The sequence below is a fragment of the Gekko japonicus genome, unplaced genomic scaffold, assembly GCF_001447785.1.
Source record: "Gekko japonicus isolate JY-2015 unplaced genomic scaffold, Gekko_japonicus_V1.1 scaffold917, whole genome shotgun sequence".
NCBI lineage: Eukaryota > Metazoa > Chordata > Lepidosauria > Squamata > Gekkonidae > Gekko > Gekko japonicus.
The window spans coordinates 383,823-395,823 of record NW_015169201.1 but is presented as its reverse complement, the minus strand read 5'-3'; positions in this window follow the sequence as shown (position 1 = coordinate 395,823).

Below are 12,001 nucleotides of genomic sequence, written 5' to 3'. Positions count from 1 at the left end.
TGTGTAAGATTCAAACTTATAGACATGGAAATCAACATGTAACATGATGATGATTAAGATATGCAAAGTCCAAAATAACAAGCTAAGGTTATAAGGTCAACAGCTATAAAGCAATAAATATGTCCAAATAGCAGATAAATCTCCAAAGGTGTCTTTTCTAATTGTGGGAAGCAAAATGAGAATCTCCATTCTGTTCTCCCAGGCATGAAGATGTCTTAACAGCACTTTTTGAGGTGGATGCAGAGTCATGTCAGCAAAACATCCCAATATTCCTGACATTACATTCAGTATTCTAATATACTATTCTGAAAAAGAAAAACACTAAAATACAGAGGATTTATAGTCCCGCTTGTTGAGAATACATATGTGAGGACTGAATGAGTTAGTATATGTAATGAGATAAAAAATCAATATCCCTGTTGAGTCCTGGGGAGGTCTTTCCTTGTTATTTTGGACTTTGCATATCTTAAACATCAACATGTTACATGTTAATTTCCATGTCTATAAGTTTGAACCTTACACACCATTCCAGTGTATTTGAAAAAGTGTGCCTTGCACACAAAAGCTCATACCTTGAATAAACCTATGTTGGTCTTAAAGGTGCCACTGGAGTCTAAATTCTGCTGCTTCAGACCAACATGGCTGACTGCCTCAATCTGCCTTACATAGAGTCCATTTCTCCTATATGTCTGATGCTCCCTCTTTCCCCCTCCTCCACTACTTTCCCAGGTATCTACATCAGCCTCTATAGGGTCATCTATAGCCCTTAGTGAGAGTACAGTGGCAAGTGAAGTGAAATTTACAAGCTCTTTCCTTCTCCTTTAGTTTCCTGGGTGAAACTGAGATTTCCCTTGAACTAGAGTAGTACTGCTGTTACTTCTGCTCTTGAAACTCTGTAGGCCAAGGGACAGCATTAAATGGAGAGAGGAGCAGCTATGTAATAGAGAAAGGTGAGGTTAAACCTTATCACTGAGCACAAACATACTGCTAACCCATGTGGTGGTTTGGATCCCATCAAACTTTTCTGCTGACCGAAGGACTTCTGTCAGCAGAGTGCTGCTCATTTGCCTCCCCTTTTCTATTGCAGTCCAGAATGGATTTTGGTGCTATTTTGGTCCTGTGGCTTGAATGCAATTATTTGGAGAAACATTCTTTGGATTCCACAGAATAAATATATGGCCAAGTATCATCGATACTAAAGAAAAAGTCTAGTCTGTTAGTATCCTCTGCTGCAGGTTCTTGTGATAGGTTTTTTGTTTTTTTTAAGAGCAGTGTTTGAAATGTGTACCTGGCTACATTTTAAAGGAGCAACAAATGAAGGACAGGATTCCAGTCTGAACAGTAGTCTTGTAACACCTTGCTGATCTTAAAGTATTCAGTAATGTGTGAAAATTCTCAGTACTATTTAGCACTTACTTAGTTGCTGTGGCATGTAATAATCTTCTACCAGCAAATGCTGGCTCTCTTCTGGTGTTTGTCCTAGGCAGGCATATAGATAGCCTTTATGTATAATATTTATATCTTGCATTTCTAACCAAAGAAAGCATTTGAGCTGAAACATTAAACAACAAAACATACAAACATTTTAAAAGCACTAGAGCAATAAATTCATTGCTAATGCAGCATTCAGATGAAAACAGTTGTTTTTAAGTTCTAATGAATTTGAAAAACAGTTGGTCATATTCTAAGATTATTGGAATTTAAAACTTTTCAGTATTAATGGGAACCCTTTGCTGTTCTGTGATGGAGCATCTTTTCCCTTACCTCATTTAAGATCCTTATTTCTGCTTCATTGTTTCCTCAAGAGAGATCCTTTATCATTTGTGTTGTTGCTGGTCTCAATATATTACTAATACTTATACTAAGCATTTTATATTTTAAGATACTTGTTGACATTGAATTGCTGTGAATGACATAATGCTTTGTTTTTGAATTATACTAATATTTTCTTATGCAGTGGATACCATTCAGTGGGCACAATGTTGCTATGTGCCCTTTAGAGGCTCTGTTATTTTATTTTATTTATCTATTTTATTGAAACATATGTATCCTGACTTTCCTCTTGGTTCAAGGTGGCTTACAATAATAGTTATTATTAAAAGGTAAGAGTAATCACTATGAATTGTACTGGAAAATACTGGTAACTTTGAAGATTATTTCAGTACACTATACTGGCACTATATGGTCCTAATAGTTTCTGTTAGCCACTCCATTCTGAACTCATTAAAGTTTTTAAATGGACTTCAATGGCAGTTCCACAAGCAGTGCATTACAGTGGCAAAGAATGAAAAAAGTTTAGTAGAAGCAAGGAGGTGGGGGTTGTGTTTTGTTGGTTTGCGCTACGGAGTCACATGTGAAGCCTTCATTTATGTATGCAGTTTCCCATCTTGGTAAGATGAGAGACAGATAAGTCTGCTTCGGTTTTCACATAGGCCTTAGCTGAAGTAGGACACATGTTTTTGAAAATACATAAATTCTGAGAACGAATCATATTCATACAGTGATTTATTTTATTAGAATGTTTTTAGTCAGTGCTCATACGGTGTCTCACTGCAACTTACAACATTTAAAACATCATAATAAATAAGTGAAAAACCAACAATTAATATAAAAATATTAACATCTAAGATTCAGTATCAAACCAGTTCAAAACATCTGGTTAACCTCCAAATGCCAGCCTGAACAATTCAATCTTACAATTCGGTGGACATTAAGCAAGTCCTGCAGGGTATGGATGACATCAGAAACTGCATTCCACAGGGGACATCACTGAGAAAGCCCTTCGCCTCGGAACAGGTAACCACACCATGGGTTTTGCTGGGCACCTTCAAGAGGCCCTGAGGGGATGACCAAAGAAGGTGTGAGGGATTGTTACGGTCTTGCAAGCTATTAAAAATGTAGAAGTAGATGAGTACAAATTATAAGTCATACGGGAGAATAATTAAATAATACTTCAAATGGCATATTCTTCAATTCCGTCTTATCATGGATTGCTGCTTATGAACAAGTTGTGACAGCCATGATTTTTTTATAATATCAGTTCTCAATGTGTATACTTTTTGAGGGACAGATTGAAATTCCACCCTGCCTATAAATGGAAAAAGATGGATCCTGTCACATAATAAAAGGATGATGGATAGCGATGGATGTCTGCTTCATAGGGATGATAGTGAATTTCAAGGCTCTGTTCATAGAAATCATGTCAAGGGTCCAAGAGATTTCAGGGTTTTGGAACAGGGAATAAATTAGTTTCTCCATATAAGGAACATTGTTCAAACTGGGCAGTATTGGTAGCCACAACATATGCAATATTCTGCTCTCTGAACATTGGTGCCATTTCCCCGTGAAATAAAGTTTGGAAGTTGGCATTCTGTGCCAAGTAGTAAACAAGATCCTATGCAGACTTGCCAAAGATGACCTTTCTGCTTCTCAGTGGTTGAAAGGTTGTGGTGTGAGTGGAAGAGCTTTTGGGGGGAGGGAATTTTAGCAAGCTACAAACCAAAATATGGAATACAGTTGTTTTTATCGAGGTCATTTTTCCAAAATAGTACTGGTGGACCTTTTCCTGGATTATTTCCTGAGCATATTTAAAGCAATGTGGGAAGGAAATCTGTACTCTTCAAATGTATTACAATCCTCTGTGGTTGGTGCTCCTTTGGTTGCATTAACACTGAAGGACTGACAGAAAATGTGTTAGCTGTTCTTGGAGCACCTACCATGTCTGTTTTATTAGAGCATCAGTACTAGGAATGAAGGCACTGCTGAGTAGTCTCATTAGGACACATGCAGCATTAAACTCTTCAGTACAGCAATTATTTTAGAAGTTGTTGCAACAGGTTCTCTGCATCTCTGATCTAGAATACCTTCAGGGTGTGTAGCAGCAGTGGCCGAATAAATCTTAGTTTTCATTCCCAAGTATGCTTGACCTCTTTTCTTTAACTAAGGCCCCGTTCACACGGAGCATTTGCCGCGCTAAAGATACAGATGATAGGTGGATTTTCCGGGTGCGATCACAACGCAACATCTGGGAAGTGTAGTGCACCCGTGGCTAACCCGTGGCTTCATGCCAAAGATACGGAGTAAAAAACTAGTACTTACGATGTACTAGTTTCTGGAAAATGCGGGGCAAGGGTGGGCGTCTGATCGCGTCCCGTCCTAGTCCCATCGCAAACCGGTTAGGTTTTTTAAAAAAAGTCTTCACAGGATGCGCACAAATGATCATGCGCATGCTTACCTTTTGGTGAGAAAAAAAAATTCCCGTTTGCCATGGAAGTGGCACCTAGCGATTGCTGGTGTGATTGCTCCACGCCGCTTCTTTGCCATGCTGCAGGATAGCCGTGTGATCGGCACCTCATGCCCTAACCACGGGACCTCGACGGGACGTGTGATCAGGCGGTCGCGCGTTATTTTGCTCTGGGGCAAACAGCCACACTTCCCCCCCACATTTTCTGGCCCGTGTGACCGGGGCCTAAGAGAGCAACCTTTCAGGAGAGTTTCAAAAAGAGTTTCTGGTCAAAACAAAAAACTAAAAGGTCACCTCGGAAACATAGTCGTACAAAGCTTCTTTTGACCTCACGGGTTGTCCTTTCACAATAGATGTCATTTTACTTCAACAAACACAGCTGAAAACACTGGTGAATCTGCCTTGGGCTTTTTCATATGTTTACAGCGCTCCTTACATTAGGACACAGGAGATCTGTGTACCCCCTGGATCAGCATCATTTTTTGTTTGCTTCAGAACAGCAGAGTTCAAATGAACTGTCACAAGTTCAGGGCCTTCAGAATTGGTGATTACTATATAAATTTTGTTCATGGGCTAGGTTTCATTTTTGGTTTCTACAGAAGATGATGTTCTTCATCTAGATGAAGTGAGTGACATTTTGTATTGATTGCCTTTTCCTCCCAGTACAGTTCACTGCTCCATGTGAGCAAGCCAAGGAATTGCACTGAGGGGGAAGGGTTCAGAGTATATGTTGGGAGGGACAAACATAAGCCTTTCTTGGTAGCTGGGCGTGACAAAGAAATCACAACCTGTAGCAATCACCATGACCACTGGGCAGTTTTTGATGGAAATTTTCCAAGAGCAAATGGTGGGGCGGGGAGGAGAAGAGGAGTAATGTCTGAGAACATTTTTAAAAAGCGTTTGATAAGATAACTTGGAGTAACCATCCCCATAAGCTGAAAAGGTGCACTAGAAATATTCTTGGTTGCCATATGGCAGATCTTGTCCTTAAGTAAAAGAAGTATACATTTCAAAGTAAGGGCATTGCAGGGAGAGAACACAAAAACCCTCACTACTCCTTTGTATATGTTGGCAAACTGCCATTCTGTCTTAGCTGTCTAGGAGGGAGGAGTATCTGATTTACATTTATGCAAATCTTGTGTCTGGAACCCCCACACAAGCCCAGGGCAGCAGCTGCTATGACATGCCATGGAGAGAAAAATGCAGAGGCTGTGAAAATGCCATCGTCTGACCACTTGCCTATGGCTTTGTTTGAAAATGAAGCATAGCTTTGCAAGGCTCATTTTGTACTGATGGATTGACTATGCTGATTGGATTGCAAGATAAGTCTACATTTTATTATTTTTTTTCTTAAGTGAGTTATTTTAAAGGTGAGGAGTAATTGTGTTAAATATATTTCTAGACTGCCTAACACAAGCAGCAGCCCTGACTATTTTATGGTGGAAAGCACTGCCGTGGGCATTTAAAAACTTTTTTAAAAGTTTGACTTACTTTATTCTGAATAGGCATTTAATTTTATCAACGTTACTGCTTTTGAGTTTTTAAGTTGTAGCTGGTATAGGCTTCATAATGCTTAACAGAAATATTTTTTTTAGAGGAGGTACCAGATACATTAATACCTATGTTTTATAGAATCAGTACCCCCCCCCCAGGGTGTGGTAGAAGGACTAAAATGTAACAATTCCTACAATATTTTAAAGAGTATCATACTTATTATAGGACGCCATGCTATAATCAGAATAATACGGACAAAATTAAGGATACATCTAGATCTCGTTTCACTGATATCCTTTGTCATATAGTGTAAGCATTCCTTCCCTTGTCGTATACAAGAACCATATAGCAGAGAAGAAGAAAAATGATATGCATCCTACTCTGGCTACTGAATTTTCCTTCATATATTGTATAACACTTCCAGATATGCTGCATAAAGGGAATGTCCTGGTGGCTGATTCTGCATTAAAGAAGAGGGATAGCTTATTTGTTGTAGTACCTGGTCTTGCCGCTGTGTGGTGTCCTTCTGGCAAGTTGTGTGTGCCTTTGGCCATCAGACAGGAAGGGCTGGCTGACTGACTGCTGCAGCAGGCCTTTTGTCCAGAGGAGAGCACCAAAACAATTTACATGCTGATGTAGTGTAAACGTGCTGTTTTTGTACTAGAGGTTGGCTGAGTCTTCCGCATGAAGTCTGACCAGCAGTGTATTAGTTTAGCTGTAAGTAGATGGGGGAGGGGAGAGCTAGTGGTCTCTGTTTAATGGTCTCTGTTTTAATCTTCAATATTTTTGGTGGCCATGGTAATTAATAAGCTTGCATGAGGTGTATTAGGAAAGACTGATAAGACTGGATGTTCTGAAGGTAATAAAGGCAGATTTGTGTTTTGTATATTCGTGTCAAATGTAGATGTTAAAACTTCAGTGAAACTTTACTCAATGGTGGTAGCTTTTTCTACATGGCAAGAGAGTATTTTACAAAGTGCACGCTTGTACACATTTATAGAAAATTGCCCATTACAAATAGGAACAGGAGTCTGGGAACAAGAAGAAGATGTTGTACTAAAACCATATCTCTCACACAAACATGAGACCTAGTGACAATCTGTAGCAGCAAATACATTAAAAAAATCATATGATCATCATAATACATGTTTAATAGCCAACTGTACCACATCTACAGATACTTAAATCTGCAGATCAGGGCCAGATGAACAGCAGGAAATGTTTCCTGCAAACTTGGTGGTGGTGGTGGGAGTAGGATTGCAGAAAAAACAAAGCCTTGATTTTTTTTTTTTAAAGAGGATGCAGCTTCCATTCAATGATGGAGGATTTGTTTTCCTTCGTCTTAGTTTATATCATCAGGCATACTTGTTAACTTGTACTAATTATCAGGATCACTCCTTGCAGTTGGACTGTCCATCTGAAGCTTTTTTGGAGGCTTCTTGTCTGGTACCCATCTCTAATTGGAGGACATTAGGGTCTACTTATGCTAGAGTGGATCCCATTCCTCTTGCAATTTCTGCAGCTAGAGAACAATGGTGTACAAGATCACGACCATATCAGTATGATCTATTTTTACTTGTTAAATTAACATTATGGGCCAATCCAGACATAAAAATTAGGGGAAAATCTTTTTGTATGGAAGGCTTGGTCTGATAGGGGAATTTGCACATTGGACCAGTTGATACTGTGATTATGAGTTTTTGTCATTTTCTCAGCCAAGGTCAGGGTTGCCAGGTCTGGCTGCTGTCGGGGAGACTCCCAATCCTTCCTTGAATTCTTCTGGCATGTGCGCAAAGCACGCGCACCACAATGATGTCACCCGGACGTGACATCATCATGTTTCTGATGTTGGGGACAAAGCTTTAGGTTTTGGGCAAAACTCCATGGTTTTTTTGGGCCTCAAAAACCATAGAGTTTTGCCCAACACCTAGAGCATTGCCCCCAGCATCAGAAATGCAATGATGTCACTCCTGGGTTATGTCATCCAGCAGAGCCTGGTGGGGACTTCTCAGGGGTGGGGCTTCCTCTGCTGGTCAGCTGGGCCGCAGCAGATTGAGGGACCCACTGGGGGAATGGCAACCCTGGTCAAGGTCTAGATATGACTTGTCAACTTCTGTTGCATGGCAGTATTTACAGATGCAACATCTTTTTGTATCTAAGTATGGCTCTGTGGCATTAAGTGTCTCAGAGTCCTCTTTGCTTCTGGAAACTCTACTTGAATTGATGCAGAAAACAAAACCAACAATATTTTTCTACAAGTATTTGCTGTTGATTAATAAATATGATATGCAGAATGTCAGGAATGTTTGGAATAAGGACCTAGATTCACCCTTATGAAATAAAAAGTCCCATTATAAGATAATATGTTGGGGGGGGGGATCCAGATCGGTAACTGTCTTAGTCTGTGGAAACAAAATAGAACAAGAGTCTAGTGGCACTTTAGAGACTAAAAGAATTTTGACACCTGTTTTATTTTTCTTTAAAAATGCTTCTCTCTTTTTTATTGTATACCCAATAAATCATAAGGTATACAAATGGAGGAGATTATAAAAGCAAAAAAATGCATCACATTGTTTGTTCCATGTGGCTTAAAGCTTGGTTCCAAGTTATGTCGGATCTTGTAAAGTCCTCAGTTTTTTGGGGGGGTGGGGGTGATAATATATAAATAAGTCTTTAACCATGCCTTAAAATAGCTTCTTTTTTAGAGACAGGGAAATATTTTCAAAGCATTATCCCAATTTCAAAGTAACTCCTGAAGCAACCTCCTTTACCTTTAAAGCCCTTCACAACCCTGGGACCTGCTTATCCAATTGACCATTTTTCACATATGATCCTGTGTGCCAACTAAGGGCAGCGGGTGCTTCACTTCAGGCAGTCCCCTTTATTCAGGAGGCCCATTCAGTTACGTTGTGTGCATGCTGTTTTTTCACCGACTGCAGCCACACTTTGGAACAGCCTGTAGGATATGTGACAGAAAGGGGTTGCATTCACTTACGTCTGTAAATGTCGCAAAGTGGAATTACTTCAACAGCTGGTAGTAGCAATGTTGCAGTTTTTACATGATATATTTTAATCACGTTTTTAACTGTGTTTTGAATTGTGTAAATTATATTTTTAAGCCACTTTGGGCGTTGTGGACAGGTAGGATATATATATATTAAATAAGGAACAGCATGAAGCAGCCTGTTGATAATTTACACTATAGCCTTTGGGGATAATTATTGTAATAGGCCGGATTACAACTGTCAACAAGACTGGATGGATCTTTTAAATGTTATTTGCCCCATTCTCTGCCATGACCATCCATATCCCAAACGTGAGTTGAAAATTGACCCAATCTTCCTCACAGTAGCTTCTTTCCCCAATTCCTGTGGGTGACTTTGTTCTTTTTTAAATGAGTTGTTCTGCTGGCCCACAGTATGTCTACTGTATTTTTTGAAATATGGTATAAAAATTAAATTTAAAAGCCTGTTAACATTTAATTTTAACATAGAAATGTTTGATAATTTTTATACTGCACATGTAGGCAACAATGGTACATGAAACAGGTTTGGGGATATGCTGCTGCCTTTTGTAGGAGTGTGTTCAATAGATAATCTCTGATGCTGTGTATGTTTCTTCCCAGTAACAAACAACTATTGTGTATGATACATTGTATAAAATGGATGCATGTCACTATCCTGCAACACAATGAGTATTACATTTACTTAAGACTTTTTTTTTTTACAGTGGAGTAGAACCAGCTGCAAATCTAGAGGGACCTTGGTTAACTTTACCAGATAAAATAGAAAATATGTAAAATATGTTCAGTTCCTAAAGCTAATCTTTCCTACACTTTCTGTATCCTTGACCAAAAAGGTCATACGATGATTAGATTTTGAAGGGCCATGTGCTGTTGCTTCAGAGCTAAATATTAAAATACAGGAAAGTAGACTGCCATATGACATGGTTGGGTTTTATTGGAGTTTGTTAAAATGTGCTTTCTTTATATTGACCTCTAGGTTACCAAGGTTGAAACGAAATTACAGGCTTGGAAACTCTGGAAAAACTCAATATCAGGATTCAAGGAAGAAAAAAATGCTCTGAAATAATCCTAAGGTATGTATCTGAGTTTTGTATGTTACTTGAGTTGCAGTCATTTTAGACTCAGCTTCCTTTTAGTCATTTCAACTTTTAAAAATAATTATTAGAATGGTTCAGAAGAGAATACTCATGGATTGATACTTGAATATAGAAACTTGACCCCTTTTTAGAGTCCAATGTAATTATTTGTCTGTGCATTTTTATTTTTAAAGTTGGTGGAAGGGTCATTTTACTGAGGAGGATAATAATTTAAACTATTGTTCTGTATATCATTCTGGTTATAGGAAAAGATTCTCTGCATCTTCCAGAGTGACTGGCAGCTTTGTAATTTAGTAATCATGACATATATTAATATGAAAGCTCTTGTCTTTTCACAGCCTGTATAAGTCACAGTTTATAAACCACCATTTGCTTAAACTTTAGTTTAACAGGATGTCTGAAAGCAAGCTGTCAAACTGTTTTATAATGGGTGCTAAATGGGGATTCTGAATATTGGTTTGTACTGGCTTGCTGTGCTTACTGTTAACTGCTTTGTTATGATACATGAATGCAGAAACACAAATTTGTTGTTTATCCCATCCACTCTCACCTTCCTAACATATCTTGCCACTCAAGCTGCATTTAGCTATGGATGCTTTCTCAGGGCATTCCTTCTTTCAGCACCTTGCCACACTGCCACCACATGGTGACTTACCAAGCAGGACTGTATTTCAGAAGAACAAAGTTTGAGTCTAGTGGCACCTTTAAGACCAACAAAGTTATTCTGGGTATAAGCTTTTGTGTGCATGCATATTTCTTCATATACACTGAGACAGAAGTTGCCAGCCATTACATATAGGTAGAGGGTGGGGAGGGTATTGCCAGAATAAAACGTTGTTGGTCTCAAAGGTGCCACTGGACTCAAACTTTGTTCTGCTGCTTCAGACCAACATGGCTACCCACCTGTATTTCAGAAGCCTCAGCATCTTCCAAGGGAAGATTTGTTCTAATTGTTCAGTTTTATTTACACATTTTTAATTCAGTCTGAGAATGCATACAATAGAAATTGATGGATATAAAGCTGTAACACTGTCAAAAGGAGTTGATAGCTTGCCTACTGCCATACATTTCTCCCCAGAAAGAGGGCTTCTTCTTATCCCAGGAATGATTAAGCAAATTTGCAGGTGACCACCCCAGGAGCATATGCTTATTCACAAACTAACCTTTTTCATTTGAGGGTAAACTAGATTAGAAAATCTGAGGAAACAGCAAAAGACAAATGGGAAGTGGAGTGGGAGAAAGGAAACAGGTTTAAAAAGATGTGTTTTGTTCTAGAGTACAGATCAGGAAATGTAGTAAAATGGCTGAAGTAGAAGGGGGAAGTTGTGTGGCAGTTGACAAGGGAGTGGTAATGGCTATAAAAAGTCCATTTCATTTGCATGAAAATATTTAGGAATTCAGTGAAGCAGCTGGACACAAAGGGAGAAGGATGACCCTGCTTTTGCTAGACTCCCCCCCCCCCCATGTCTGTCTCCTTTAAACTGGCAACTGTCCTGCCACTCTCAAGGATTCCATACGCGGTATTATCACTGGCTTTTGGAAGTGCTTTGGTAAGAGGTATGCTGCAAGTTGCAGATTACCTCCTTTAAAGTTACCATTCCAGTCACTTTAATTCAAAGAAGCAATGTACAGTCCCAGCATGATCCCTTCAAAGCTCTTTGACAAGCATTTTGCCCCATGGAGTAAACAGTAATTGCGGGGGGTGGGGTGCTAGGAAAATGTTTCTCTTTGAGATAACTTTGCATTCTTTAAAGTGGTACATTTTGCTGCATAATTAGCTATGACTGTTATATATGGTGTTATAATTAGAGATGTGAAGGCCCGGAAAAAAACTGGAAAAATTTGGGAAAAAATGGTTTTTTTCCTGAAGCCTTTTTGTTTTTTCCCGAAAAATTGGAAAAATTGAAAAAAGAAAAGAAAAGAAAAAAAATGATTATGGAACGTTTTATTTTAACATGATGAATAAAATATTTTAAGACCAGGTGTTCAAATATTTTCCAAATTATTTCTAATATATATATATATATGGTATCAGATTGATCTAATTTCTGTGCACTGAGGACAAGCAAGTCCTAGGTTACGAACTGAACTCTCCAATGCAAGAACAAGATGCATTTCTTCCTTTAGGAGGTGCGATTGTCA